The sequence below is a fragment of the Phacochoerus africanus genome, chromosome 9 (genome assembly GCF_016906955.1).
Source record: "Phacochoerus africanus isolate WHEZ1 chromosome 9, ROS_Pafr_v1, whole genome shotgun sequence".
NCBI lineage: Eukaryota > Metazoa > Chordata > Mammalia > Artiodactyla > Suidae > Phacochoerus > Phacochoerus africanus.
The window spans coordinates 60,956,031-60,971,077 of NC_062552.1; the positions used below are offsets into that span (position 1 = coordinate 60,956,031).

At 51.6% G+C, this 15,047-nt stretch overlaps 1 protein-coding gene across 1 annotated transcript in view; it reads right to left on the reverse strand.

Annotated features, from left to right (window-relative positions):
* The window catches only part of CD276 (CD276 molecule), a 30,549-nt gene extending 16,026 nt beyond the window's left edge, over positions 1-14,523 (reverse strand). The window contains exon 1 of the mRNA XM_047795437.1: positions 14,182-14,523. The gene's annotated coding sequence lies outside the window, so the exon portion shown is untranslated. The remainder of the gene's footprint in view (positions 1-14,181) is intronic.
* Between the last annotated feature and the right edge of the window lie 524 nt (positions 14,524-15,047).

Sequence of the window (15,047 nt, forward strand, 5' to 3'; positions counted from 1 at the left end):
TACTTGCCAGGGTCTCCTGGGACCTCCTGCCCCCTCCACGAATGTGGGGAGGTCAGGAAGCAACGCTCTCTTGATCAGAGCTTTCAGATTCCCCAAAGGGCCAGGCTGTCCTTCCCTCCAGAGGGAGGATGAAGGGTTCCCATGGGTGGGGGTTGGACTTGCTCCCTCCAATTTCTTTCCTAGACTCTGGACCCAGGGACGTACCCCGACCTCACACTTACCCTGGGGAGGAGCCTCACAGGCCAGAACTGAGGACACTGAGAGACTCCCACCCCAAAGGCTGGGCCCCCCCAGAGCCAGGGCAGGAGGAAGAAGCACATCTCTGAGACCAGAGGCTGCTGGGGAAATGGGACCACAGCCTGCGACCACTGGAACAGATAGGATCCCAGTACACAGAGCCTCAGAGAGACACAGACCTCACGCTGCATTCATAGCACCCCATCCATCTGTTCTACAAAGGTGAATTCTCATCCCTGGGCAGGACCTGCCCTGGAGTCTGCCAGTTGGTCCTCCCTCCTCCTCCTCTTCCTCCTCCTTCCCCTTCGTCTACCCCAGTCCCAGCCAAATGTGAGAACTCCAAGGAGCCCTGCCAGGAGAGACGACAGGGTGCCTTGGCTTTCCCAGAGAAGTAGGAGTGAGGGGCCCAGGCCACCTCTGGCCTGAGGCTACAGCAAGTGCATCCAACACCAGCAGAGGTGGAGCCACAGGGAAGCTCCCAAGAGATGCCCCAAGAGATATCCCCATAAAGCCAAAAGCAAAAATCAAGGGCTATCCTGGGCGCTACACCAATGTGCCCTGAACCTGGGGATAGATGTCCGGGAAGAACTCCTTGTCCAACCATGACCACCAGTAGCACCCAATATTCCCTTAACCCCCTCCCTTCCCAATCCCTGCAGGGGCTTCTTGGACAACACTTCCCACAAAAAAGGGCAAGAAGCGTCAAGCCACATAACCAGTGTCAATTTTTGCTGACCAGCATAGCAAAGACGCACAGCTGTTAAGCCCCTGGATCTAGCTATGCCTGAAGTAAGATGCGCACCTAGACTGCCCAGATACACTTGAGCCAATCATTTTTTCCCCTCAATCTAGTTTGAGCTAAATTTCTATTACTTGCAGTTGAAGGAGTCCCTGAATATACATTCATTTGTGTATTTAGTTATTCACTTCACTATTCATCTAGTGCCTGGGAGGACAGAGGGGACTAAGCTGAGTCTGCCCTCAAGAAGCCTGCATTCCCATAGGGAAGTTCACAGAAATCACTGCAGTTCAGGACAGTGTACTATTGAAGATCCAGCGAGGGCCACTTGGAGGTACCTCAGAGCCATGATAACCCTGACAAATGATGAGTAGCTCCCCAGGTAGACAGACTGGGAAAGGTGGCCTCCCCCAGCCCCCAAAGACCTGTCTTCCTGGCACCGCCTGTCTGCCTCTCAGCCAGATCTCTTTGACATAGTAACAAGTGAGCTCAAAGTTTGATTTTAGGCCCAGTTGGCCTTTTGCTGTGCAGTCTTCACAAGTGACTTCTCCTCTCTGACCTCAATGTTTCCATCCTTAAAAGAAGCACTTTACTGGACACTAAGGAACCTCATGAGTGTGTAAAGCCTTCATGTACTATATCCTTAAGGTCTAGCCAATTAAATGCCATGCATGTCACATTGAAATGTACAGAAGAACTGTGGCAGGAACCACTAGTGTTCTTACGTCTATTCTCCTCCTCTTCTGTAGGAAATTTCATTAGGCACATGGCCACTAGGCTAAAGACTACAGATCCCAGCCTGCCTTGCAGCAGGGTGCAACCATGTGACCATTTGCTGGCTAACAGGATATGAGAGGAACTGATATGTACAACTTCTGGGTCATGCCTTTAAAGAGAAGGAGCATACCCTCCCTCTTCCCTCCCCCTTCCCACTGGCTGAAACGCAGATGTGGTGAGCCACCTAGGGGCCAAAGCCATCATGCTGCCAAAGGCACTACCCTGGGGACTGTAGGCAAGCATGACAGAAGGCCCCAGGGGGGCTGCAGTATCAGCCCTGGACATACCCTGTCACGTGGGTGAGAATAAGCATCTCTTCTAGCGTCACTGTTATTTTGAGTCTTCCTTATAGCATCTGAAGTGACTAATTTAGGGACCCATCCCTCCTTCCTCTCCCACCTTCTTTTTCCCCCTCTTCCCACCCCATGAAAATTGCTACTGCTCAGAGCAACAAAGGAAGACCACATCTAAAATAGGTGTTTCAAAATATGCACTGGACACTGTCTCATCCAAGTCACTTACTGATACCCAGGCCCAGCTTAGGAGATATTTCAAGGGTAGACAGAACCAGGTTTAGGGATTGTCTGGGAGGGAGGGAGGGGCTGAAAGAACCAAGGATGTACTGAAGGCTTCAAGCCATGGGAGCCTGGAGGCACACATAAAAGGAAGGGATTCCTGGAAACGAAGCACGTCGAGAGGGAAGAACAATTCCAGCTGGGCTTGAGCTATGGATCATCCGTGACAAAATGTCAGATGGACTCTTGGACACATAGGACTGGAGCTCAGAACAGGATGGGAGAGCTGTCTGTGCAATGGTGGGATGGAAGCCAAAGTTGGGGTCACTGAGAGAAATCGTGGAATGAGAGGAGGGGCCTCCCACAAATTCTAAGAAGCTGCAGAAGTGAACGGTCAGGCAGCAGAAAAGAGAACCTCTTTCTGGCCACTCCCACACCCTCCAGTGATGGGCACCCACCACCTCCTACAGAAGTCCCACATCAGTCCTCGTTCGACCCCTTGAACCATGCAGACCAAGTATGCCTCCTTCCTTCCAATGGCCCTGCAGGTATTAGATCTTCTTCTTCCTGGCTGAGGTCATATTCGGCAGCCATGCCACACTGTTCCCCAAAACAACCCAGAATAACAGACTTTCAAATCTATGGCCAATGACCGGAAGTCACTTGCTCGCATTGCTACGGATCCACATCTCGCCCATCCTCTTCTGAAAGATTTGGGGAAGGAGTGGAGTTGTATAGGCCGTTTCGTTTGTTACTATCACATTTCATCCAGTTAAGCTGAGTCCATCACTCCAGTTGCCATGATCTTCGTTTTTTAATTGTAGCAAAATACACACAAGCAGTCTACCACTGTACCCATTTTCAAGTGTACAATTCCACAGCTTTAAGTGCAATCACAGTGCTGCGTAGCCATGCCACAATCTTTGGAAGTACTGTTTTGTCAGTTCCTGGTGCATAGAAGGTGCTCAATAATGTTTTGGTGGATGCAGAATGAATGGCTGTCATCTGAAGAGGTTGTCTTCATCTCCCTGCTCTGTTTCTTGAGTCATGAAGATCCTCAGGAAGGGGACAGGAATGGGAAAGCCCTGCGGTACTAGGGTCTGCCTTTGGATCGGTGTGCATCCACTATTCAGGGCTTGGAAGTTACACGTTTTCCTACTTGTGCTGCCACCCAGCTGTCCATCAGTCTCATCCCCAAGGTGTCACTGCTTCTGGTGGGGGACCAGTCAGATGGAGAAGAACCAGAAAAAAAATAAAAAGGCTCATTTGAAGGAGGTGGACTCTTCCTCAAGTGCTCGATTGATAATTTGTTCTGGGGCTTTATCAGGGATTAAGGACACAGTCACTAACCTGCTCTTCCCATAATCTACCTTATTCCCCATAAAACGGGTTATTTGCCCCTCTTAGGTCTTCCGGCATTCATTTATCCATTCAGGCAACAAACATGATGCAGGTTGATAGCAGGTATTACGGGAATGGAAGGTCAGGCAATTCACTGGAGTGGGGAGGCTTAGTCAGGACCCCCTAGAGGAGAAGACATTTCGGCGGTCTGGCAAAGTGGCAGCACCAGCCAAGTCAGGGAGGAGGAGACTGGGAAGACGGAGAGTCCGAGGAAAGGCTGGCAGGAGATGAGGCAAGGGAGGTTGTCAGGCATCGGTTAGGGGCCCTGGATTGATGCTGTACATGGTGGGAAACTGTGGAAGGCTGCGAGCCATACCTCCACCCCCCCACACCACTGTCGGCCCCAATTGAAATATCCCTGGCAGCTTCTCAGAGATTTTTATCTCCAAGTTCACTCAGCACTGGGACAAGCAACTCCAGAGGCCAAAAGACAAATCCATTCAAAGCAGATTTTTACCTCTCCCCCTGGTCTGAACTTCGATTCTTTCTTAACAGCTTCTGTCCCTTCTTTCCTTGACACAGAAGCAAAATAGGTGCCAAGCAGACCTTCTCAGACTTCATCAGTCTTTTTTTTTTTTTTTTTTTTTTGCGGCCACACCTGCAGCATATAGAGGTTCCCAGGCTAGGGGTCCAATCAGAGCTACAGCTACCAGCCTATACCACAGGCGCAGCAATGGCAGATCTGAGCTGCGTGTTCGACCTACACCACAGGTCACAGCAACAGTGGATCCTTAACCCACTGAGCAAGGCCAAGGATTGAACATGCAACCTCATGGTTCCTAGTCGGATTCATTTACACTGTGCCACAATGGGAACTCCTTGTTAGTCGGTCTTGATACTCTTAGTTCTCTGTCCCACATCCTTTATTCTCAGATGCCCCTCTCTCCTTCTAGGCTGGCTCCTTCTGATGACAAGGCTCCACTTGCCTGCAGGGAACCCAGTCCATGTAGAGCTGGTGGGGCTGATGCCCAGCTCAGGCCTCACTGTGTGACCAGACCTGGCTCCCTGGAGCACCCCTGCCCCACCCCACACAGTGATTGGTTAGGAATGAGCCTGTGAGCCCAACCGCACCCAGTCAGAGACTTCCCAGGGCTTTGCTGCTGGAACTCTCAGCAAAGACGTTCTAGCTAAGGTTGCTAAGAAGGATGTGGTCCGGGGCTCTTCACAATGAATCGATCAGCTACCAGGAATCTAATGAATTGATCCCAACACACAGAGGCAGAGGTGAGAGCAGGAGGGGTAAAGAGCCCTGAAAACAACATTTAAGCCCCTGTACCTGAAGCAAGCTGCACACACCTAGAGTGTCCAGATGCAGGAGTAACCCTTTCTTTTTTTCCTTAAGACAGTTAGAGCTGGGTTTTGATTACCTACAACTGAAGCAGTCCTTGACTATACATTCATCGGTGTCGTTAGTTATCACGTTAACTATTCACTGAGTGCTTGGGAGACACTGGGGACAGAGAGGGGACTAAGCTGAGTCTGCCCTCAAGGAGCCTGCATTCCCATAGGGAAATGCACAGAAATCACTACAGTTCGGGACAGGGTACTATTGAAGATCCAGAGAGGGCCACTTGGAGGTCCATGATAACCCTAAAGGTGAGCCCTGAAAATTGACCTGCAGCTTCCCAGGTGGTCAGGCTGGGAAAGGCCACTGCAGGCAGCAAGAGGAGCCCAGGTGAAGCCAGTGAGGTAGGAAGAGGCATGGAGAGCTGGAAGAATTGTGAGCAATTCAGCATCTGCTGACATGAGGTATAAAACCGCCGCCGTGAGAGGAGGAGAAGCCAGGGCTGGAGCCGGAAGTCATGTTTGGATTTTGATTGCAGGTGATGGGAAAGAAAGAGGTCTAAGTGAAGGAGTAAGATTGTTGCCATAGGTAGAGGCAACCTTGGATTCACTGGCCTGTATGTAATGTTTACCTTGCTGAGGAGGTTTGAATTTTCAAGGATGATATTTTAAAAGGCCAATGGTTTACTCAAGATAAGAGAGCTGGGGTTCCCACTGTGACACAATAGGATAGGTGGCATCTCTGCAGCTCCAGGATGCAGGTTCAATCCCCGGCCCAGCCCAGTGGGTTAAAGTATCCAGCATTGCTGCTGCTGCAGTGCAAGTCGAAACTGTGGCTCAGATCTGATCCCTGGCTGGGAACTCCATATGCCGTGGGGTGGCCAAAGAAGAAGAAGAAAAAAAATATGAGCACTGATGGTGGCAATTTGGTTACCAAAGAATTTTTTTCTAGATCACATCCTCCTGGAGATGATCAAAATACACTGCTCGGCCTGTGTCCTGGCTGTAGAATTGAGTCAGGCAGGGGTCAGCAAATTTCCTCCATGAAGGTCCAGACGGCAAATGTTTTAGGCTTTGCAGACCTTCTCATATCTGTCATAACTCCTCAACTCTGCCCTTGCAGCAGAAAAGCAGCCAGAGGCAGTGGATAAATGAATGGGCAGAGCAGTGTTGCAACAGAACTTTATTTATGGACACTCGGAATTGAATTGCATATAATTTTCATGAATCACATGATTTTTTTTTCACCTATTAGAAATGTAAAAACCTTTCTTAGCTTGCAGGTTATACAAAAACCAGCAGCAGAAGATTTGGCTGAGGGGCCATAGTCAGTAGGAACTGGTTGACTGAAACACTAGCTCCACTCTTCTTGACACCCAGGTAGCAGCAAAAATGAGAAGCAGAAATGAGAAACAGTTATTGGTACATTAATTATGGTGCATCTGAGTAATGGAATAGCATACAGCCTTTCAAAAGAACATGTACTAACATGGAAATAGCCCATGACGTAGGTCATATGAATAAAGCACTGTCAGTAACATGACCTCATTTCTCTATTAATAAATGGTCCCATGGTCCCAGATCTGGTCACCTACCTCTCTCTCCAGCTCCTGATTTTCAGTGCAGGTCCTTCCTTCTCTGTCACTGAACCCCCTAGGGCTTGCTCCCAGGTCCTCTTCTCAATTCTCTCTACTATTTTTTTCCTAGATGATTTCATCCACTTTAGTGGCTTTAAATATCATTTACATGCTGGCGACTCCCGGATTTACTTCTCCAAGTCCACACCTCTCATCTGAGCTCCAAACTTAGACCCAACTGTCTCCTAAACATCTCCATTCCAGGGACTCACAGGCCTCTCACTCTTAACATGTCCCTCTTCAACTTCTTGACTTCTCCCCCAAACCTGTTCCTTTCCAGCCCCTCCATAAAGGCACCATCCTCCACCCTCTCATCAAGCCAGAAGCCTGATTTCTGTCACCCTTACAATCCATCACCAAAAACAGCCATGCTTAAGCGCCCCCTCCACTATGTCTCAGGGGTCTGCAAACAACAGTCCCAGCATCACATCTAGCCCATTGCCTGCTTTTCTTCAGTTCATTGGTGAAGACAGGGTTGAACTCTTTGAACGATTAGAAAATCAAACGAAGAATATTTGGTAACACTTGGAAATCACATGATACTCACATTGCAGTGTCCCTAAGTAAAGTTTCACTGGCACAGAGCCATGCGTCATTCATTTACATACTGCCTGTGGCTGCTATGTTGGACAACAGAAGTAAGTTGTGACAATCATCACAAAGCCGAAACTATTTACTTCCTGGCCTTTTTCAGAAAAAGTTTGCTAACCGATATAGCTTTACTCTCTCTATTCCCCTCCGCCCCTACCTCTCCCTCTGCTCTGCCAAGTCCCATCATCTCTGGCCTGCCTGCCTAAAAACCTAGTCTCCCCACTTTCTCTCTTGTGCCCCTAGTCAGTTCTGTGCTCCACCCTGGACTCTACACAGCAGCCAGAAAAACTGCTAGGAAAACAAAAGTGCATCATGTCATCTCTTTCAACATCGAATCGGCCCCTCCATGGCCCTGCCTGCCTCCTCAGCCTCACTGCTTCCCATTAGCCTCTCGCCACGGTGGGCCTCTTCCAGTAGGACCTGGTTTCCAACCTCACAGAGTTTTTGCATCCCTTTCCCTGGATGACATCATGAGGGTCACCTTGGCAGAAAAGCTGGGTCAGGGGTCCGCCCCTCCAAGGATGTCCCTGTTCTTCATTGCGGGTTATTTACCTTGCGTCGTATCAGAACCTCCCTGAGCAGGAACCACATCTGCTTTATTTACCATTGGACCCTAAATTCTAGCAGAGGCTTCACACATCATGTGTGTTTGGACACTGTTCGATGAATGAATGGATGAATCAGTGCATGCGTGTTTTGATAAAGAGAGAGATGGATAGATGGATGTTTGTATATAGGAAAAGGGTCTGGAAGCTTAACAGTGAACCCAGCTGTGGGGCATGGGGATGAAGATAAGCATCTACTTCCACCTTCTAGTGGATACACTTCTATGACTTTGACAACGAGCATGTAATTCTTTTGTATTAACAAAAGAAAAAAGGAACACAGCAACATCAAAGATTTAAGTGGGTTTTAGACCAGGGTCCCCCATTCACTTGCTAGGCTCCCTAGAGCAAGCCTATTGCCTTGCTGGGTCTCCTCACCCCTCTAAGGAAGGTCCTGGCTGTCTTTCTGTGCTATGACCATGATTGCACACTGGGCTGGTGTAGTCACATGAAGCTTCATGGATGAAGAGAGCCCTAGTGTTTCAGAAGATGACTTTAGAATCAGAGATACAGGTTCAAATCCAGACTCTGCCAGTTCCTAGCTACACGACTTTGGGAAAACATCGTCTTTGAGCTTCAGTTTGCTCATGTGTGAAATAGGAATGATAAACTCTACCCTCATAGGATGATTAGAGACTCAACTGAGCAAAATCATCTAGACTGACCTAGTTAGCATAGGTGCTCTATAAATGGTGGGAGCCTGGGGAAAGGGTAGAGGGGATCTCCAGAGTTCCCCGGGAATCCTGTTGGCCTTCCTTTTCCTGATAATGAGTCAGTTCAGACCTTTTGTGTTCAAGGCTGTCCACCGGGCACTGATCCCCAGCCCCGTGATCCCACCCAAGAGAAGAAATCAATGCTTCTCAAAGTGATTTCTGTGTGAGTCAAGACAGCAGTGTGTCATCAGGGCCAGCCCAGCAGTTTGGGGCCAGGGTTTTCTTGGCATCTGCGGCCTGCTTTCCTTACAGCTTTCGCAAGAACAAGGAAGAGGGAAAACAGGACAGAGTCAAGTCCCTGGCCTCCCCCAACCAGACATCCCCATGGAGACACCCTCTGCACACTGAAGTCGGGGCATGAGAACTGGAAGAAGCAAAACCTGAGAGAAGGCAGGCACCTCGATGGGGCTGAGAACATGGTGACTTGCTGCAGCAGCTGGCCTGCCTCTCACACCCTCTTTTGCCTCAGGGGCCACCACAAAATGAGTTGGCATCTTCCAGGGTTCGACAGTCACTTGACAAGGTAGCATGACACTATCTCAGAACTGGAAGTGTGTGCAGAGGCTACACACGCACATGGGTGCACACAGTAGGTGTACATACGTACGTACATGTGTACGTACACACACACACACACACACACACACACACTCACCATCAGAAGCACAGAACACTGAAAAAAGTGAAAGCCACACTGGGCTCAGAAGAGGCCTGGCCAGAAGAAAGGATTCAAAGGAGGGGAGTAGGGAGAGGAAGGGAGGGCATGAGAGAGCATGAGACCAAATCAGAGGGTGGATCCCAGGTCAAGCTCTGGCAGGCCTGCAGCACACACATCTGCAGTCACTTATTCCCTGCTGAGCCCTGCTGGGTGCCCACTATCTCTGGAAATCTCATCCCTTCCAGAAGACTTTCCAGAATTCGCTCAAGGAAGGGCCCACCTACTCCAGATGTGCTCCACCTAAACACCTCCCTGCCTTCACATTCTTTAGGTTTCTGCCCTGAAGGAGGTTCACCCTGACAGAATAACTCTGCAGCGCCTCTCCACCTAAGCACCAGCCCCTTTGGATCTCTAGGGATTCTTCCTTGGGAGCGTGGCAGCCTCCACCAGTCTTCAGAGCTTGAAGGCCTCTTGGAGTTCACCTATCCAGTGGTCCTCTCCATGCCCACTGGACAGATGGGAATCTGGGCCCAATGGAGAGATGGGAACCCGAGCCCACTGGACAGATGGGAACCTGGCCCCAGTGGACAGAGGGGAACCTGCCCCAGTGGACAGATGGGAACCTGGCCCCAGTGGACAGAGGGGAACCTGCCCCAGTGGACAGATGGGAACCTGGCCCCAATGGACAGATGAGAACCTGGCCCCAATGGACAGATCAGAACCTGGGCCCAATGAACAGATGAGAACCTGAGCCCAATATTACAGATGGGAACCTGGGCCTAGAGAAGGCTGCCCAGGGGCCCACACTCAGTCATCAGTCACCATCAGAGGTGACTAAGAGCCAGTTCACATGTGCCCCTGAGCTTAGATTCCTCATCTGTTCAACGGAATCATCAGGCTGCCTTGCCTGCCCCGGGGTACAGCTTGGGCTCAGATACAGGCAGCCCTAGGTTCAGATGCTGACTCAGAAGACTTGCTAGACACATGATCAAGTATAAATGACTTAACCTTTTTGAGATTTGATTCCACATCCCTAAAAGGGGGTAGCAATCCTTACCCAAAGAGGTGCTGTGAGAATAAAATAAGATGACGTATAGAGAGGACTTAAGGAAAGTACTCAGCCTCCAAACGGTGGAAACAACTATTCCTACTTTTATTGTCATTGCCATGGCACAGAGACAAGGCCTTCTGGGATGCTCTGCACTGAACCTCCCCTTTGCCTCCCACCCACTCTCTCCAGCCAAGACCTCCTCTGCTAGGCTCTACATCTAGATCCCTCGGACCTGAACTCTTTCTTTGACCCTCTTTCCATCTAGGACCCCACCAGCACCCCAGCGCCAAAGCAGCTAATGTACAGTTCAGCTCCATCTCTGCGTCTGGCTCATCCCCAGTGGTCCTCTCCCCCTTCCTCCTCCCAGAAGCTAGGACACAGCCATCAAGGCCCTAATGCTGCTGCTGCCACCACATCCCCAAGTACAAAGCCTCCCCTGCAAGCACACATTCCAGGGTCTCTCCCCTGGAAGGCCCATTTCCCAGGAGCCTGTGTTGACTTTAGGATGACCTGGGAGCCTCACCTCCCAGAGGTGGTATCTCTCCCTTCTCCAAGGCTCCCAACAAAAAGTGTTTCTCCATCCCCACTCCCAGCAGGTACCCTGCAGCCTACCCCTCCTAAGCCTCGGGGAGGCTAAAGGCCCAAAGCATGAGGGGTATGGAGGGTGCACCCATTCTCTGGACCACAAGGAGACTGAGGAATAATGGGGTAGCTGGCCAGGAGCACTGGTGAGAACTAGAGGGTATAGGAGGGACTCCTGGAAGGCACGAGTGGGCTGAGGACCAGACCTCTTGAAGAGTTAGAACTCTTGCAATGGTCCTGACTGGGCTGCAAGGACACTTAGTCTGAGAAACCCAGCTGAGGCCTGCCCTCTCCACAGCTTCCCAAATGAATCCTCTCTGCCTCACTGTGGGGACCCTTAGCACATCTTGCGAGACTCCAGAATGACAGGTAAATCCTGTGCCTGCCTCCAGGATGGCACAAAGATCCAGGTCTGGAGACAGACAGCATCCTAGCTCCAGCATTTGCCAGCTGTGTGTCTTTGGGCATGTGACTCTCCCTTTCAAGGCCCTGGTCCCCCCATCTATGAAAGGAACTAATGATACCCTACCTCATAGGACTGCTATGACGATTAAATGAGATGCCATCTATTAAGCATCCGCACAGCCCCACCCTCAAAACCTGAAAACCCAATGCTACTATCTGGAACCTCATACTGCAGGGGTGGCAGAACTGGGGGTGGCAGGCGAGGGTTATGTAAAGCACATGTGGCCCTCTCTCAGATGTTTGATCCATTCTGGGCCAACAAAACCAAAAGAAATTTCTCAAAGATCACATGGACCAGTCCCCACCCTCTTTGCCCTCCCCCAGGACCTGACTATGCCTTTACTATTTTGCTGGTGGACCTCCCTGCCATTCCTGCCCCGGGGAGGGGGTGGGAAAGGGCAGCAATGGAAGTGGCCACCCACTCAGAGGATATGCTCATGGGCAGTGACATCATTCGGCCCCGCGTCCTCCTCCCTTGACCCCATGACTCAGAGCCACAGGCTCAGGCCCTCCATGGTTGTAATATAGGAGGCTATTGGATGTGGGTCATTTTTCTTCACATAGTCCAAACACTGTATGTCCAACCAAGAAGCAGCCTGCAACAGGTCAGACACATTCTACAACACTTTCTAGAAGTCTCTATGGGTGTATGGAATCCCAACTCATGGCCCTATGCTCACACTGTGTGTCTGACCCCAAACAGTAATGCCCAGCTCAGCATCAAAACAAAATCCTGCTCTAAAGAGTGGAGATTGATGACTCTAGAAAAGGTTCAGTTTAAGAATGGAGGAATTCCCACAGGAAAGGTCAAAAGTCAACCTCAGCAGAATAAGGACACAGCCTCCTCAGAAAGGACAACACTTCCACAATTGTCCTTCCCACAAGCATTCAAGCACCCAACCTGGCTGTCAGGCACCTGAGCGTCTCAGACATTCAGCCAAACTGCTTCCATCAGGTGCCTGGGCAGAGCTGCAGAGGGCCAAGGACAGAAGGAAAAGCAGAACCCCTTCTCACCCTTGGGCTTGTTTTAATGCAGGCTTCCCATCTCTAACAAACAAGCTGGATGGTCTGATTTCTTGGAACAGGGGAGTCTGGAGTGAATTGGAATGCTCTCTGAAAGCAGGCAGGAGAAACCACCAATGATGTCATTGGACAGAGAAAAGAACTCCAAAATCAGTCATGGGACCAATACAAGCACCGCTAAAGCCATTTAGTGCAAAGCTCACTCCCTCCAGAGTCCCCCTGCTGTGTAAGCCCTTAGTACAAAAGCTGATGTTCTCAGTGCTGGTCCGAAGTCACAAAGGAAAACTTCCCTGATGCCAGGAGTGTCCTGATATCAGACTCTGGCGTAAGTAATACTGGAGAGAAAGATTTCCATGCTCAGTGGTTAATATAAGTCTTAATGCTTAATCTCAGGAACTCCATATATCAGGGAAATGTATTCACCCGAAATATTCCCTTTTCCAAAAGAGCTGGAAATCTGAGCCACCACTCCTACCATCAGCCTCAGAGCCCTCCACCCTTCCTGCCACTCAGATCAGCCCAACCCACTGGACATGTATAGACTTCAATTTCAAGTTTAGATGTGAATTTCCATCAGCGTCCAAAAGCACCCATCTATGTGCAGGCCCCCAAAATACAAGGAAGGCTGCACAGCATCAGATTTCCTAGGGACTTCTGGGAGGCCGGAGAGAATCAAAGAGGAGGCTGAACTAAATAAAGAACTCTCTTAAAAACAGAACAGCTTCATTACTTTCTAATAAAGACGCTAACTGCTAAAGACAGGCATGAAAGAAAAGGACCTGGGGCCTTAATTTAACGATAAAATCAGACTCATTTACAATTATCCACGTCCAATTTGAAGGTAAGTAGTTTTTCTCAATTAAGTCAAACTAACCCTCCTAACTCCCCAATCTTTTTTTGCTTTCTTATTTGCTTAATATTTTCCTCAATGATAGATCCCATATCTGAGTCATCCATCACGCATTTCTCATTAGGGCAGGTCTGGCTTAGAAATAAATCCCCTTTTCTGGCAGTTCACTGCCTTAGGCCCCCAAACTTGCCAAATCGCTAGCTAAGCACTGGTTGAGAACTTGGTCACCCTGGGATTCAATCCCCTCCCCCCTAAGTGTGCCCCCACCTTGGGTCCCTACCTTCCCTCTGTCATGTTCTCCTTCTCCATCCTACCCCACCCAACATCTCCCTGAGATTTCCCAAGCCCAAACCCCTCATCCCTGCTCCCTCGTGTTCTGCCTCCCACCCTCAACACCTATTCACCCCTTCACCCAGGCCAGTTGCATGTCCTCAGAATCCGTCCCCCTCATGCCCACTGCTTCTTGGAGAAGTCCTCCAGTTACCCACTCCTTTATCCTTCCGGGCCAAGCAGGGCGGATCCTCCTCCCGTTTCTAACCACTCACCCTCCCTTCCCTGGCAGCTCCCCCTCCTCTGAGCCGGTGGTCAGGTCGGGGTGTTTTCCTTTGCAGGGCCCCCTCAGGAGTCTGCTTCCCTCTGAGTTCCAGCTAGCGGCTTCATGAAGCTTTCCAGAATCATCCACACAATGACAGATCTGCCTCTATTTGCCCTGTACACCCAAGGCCTCCACGATCACAGCCACCCGCCCAGCCTCCTCCAGCGGCTTCCTGGGTGAAGGCAGGTCCCACGATGTTCCAGGCCCGGCTGGCCAGAGGGGAGGGGAGGCAAGGCAGGGAGCGGGATGGGATTCTGGCAGCCCCCGGCCACCTCTGGGCCCTAGAGCCGGGGTCCTCCCGTGCCCCGAGGAGAGACCTGGGGTGGGGGCGCCCCGCGAGGTAGGGGGAATCACCGCCCGCTCTATCAGCAGGATCGCTGCTCCGCGGCCGGGGGCCGGACTAGGTTGCAGACAAAGGCCGCCCTGACCCGCGCGGGGCCCGCCACGCAAGCACTCACCGCGCCGCGCCGACTCCCGGGACTCGGGGACGCGGCGGAGCGCTGCCGAGTCGCTGCCGCTGTTGCCGCCGCCGCCGCGAGGCCGAGCCCGAATGGGGGTCGGGGGCGGCCCCCGGGAGTCCGAGGGGCGGGGCGGGCTGGAGGAAGCCGCGGGCCCGGAAAGGCCGCCCGGGTGAGCCCCAGAGGCCGGATTGGCCCCGCAGCGGTGGTTTGGGGCAAAGGCTTGAGCCCGCCCGCTGGGCAGGGCACCCGGCCGGGACCCGCCCCTGATCCGGGTCCGGGCCCGCGCAGGAGCTCGGATGAAAGGGGGCGCTGATCGCATCTCAGCCCATCCCCCACCCTCCCAAGGAGCGAAGTTTATTTTCTGCGAGGACAGGTGAATGGTCACTGACCACCCTGACTCCCCCTCCAGGCCACAGGCGGCAGAGCCGGAGCTCAGATCTGGCTGTCTTGACCCCCAGTCCAGTGTTCTCCGCCCCGCTCCAGCGTTAGCCGGGTACCTCGGCCTGGAAAGGGTTAACTCGACTGTGTGGCGTTGGGAGCTGCAGGGAGCTCTCTATAAATACAGTGTGTCGTGGGCGCCTGAGCCAACCGCAGGGTAATTTCCACTGAGCTGGTTTTCCTCTCTTCCTTCCACCCACGGCCACCGGGCCAGCCCTGCCCCCAGCCCCATGCCAGGCTAGTGGCCAGCACAGGCTCCAAAATGGGGAGCCCCTCTGACACGCGTAACCTGGGGCTCTGTCCTTACAGAACCCAGCTCCAGCCTGGGAGGAGATGGGGGCTCAGACTTGGACCTTACCTGGGAGGAGATGGGAGTCAGGCCTTGCCTTGGCACAGCCTGCCCTGGCACCTGTTCTCCATCAGTG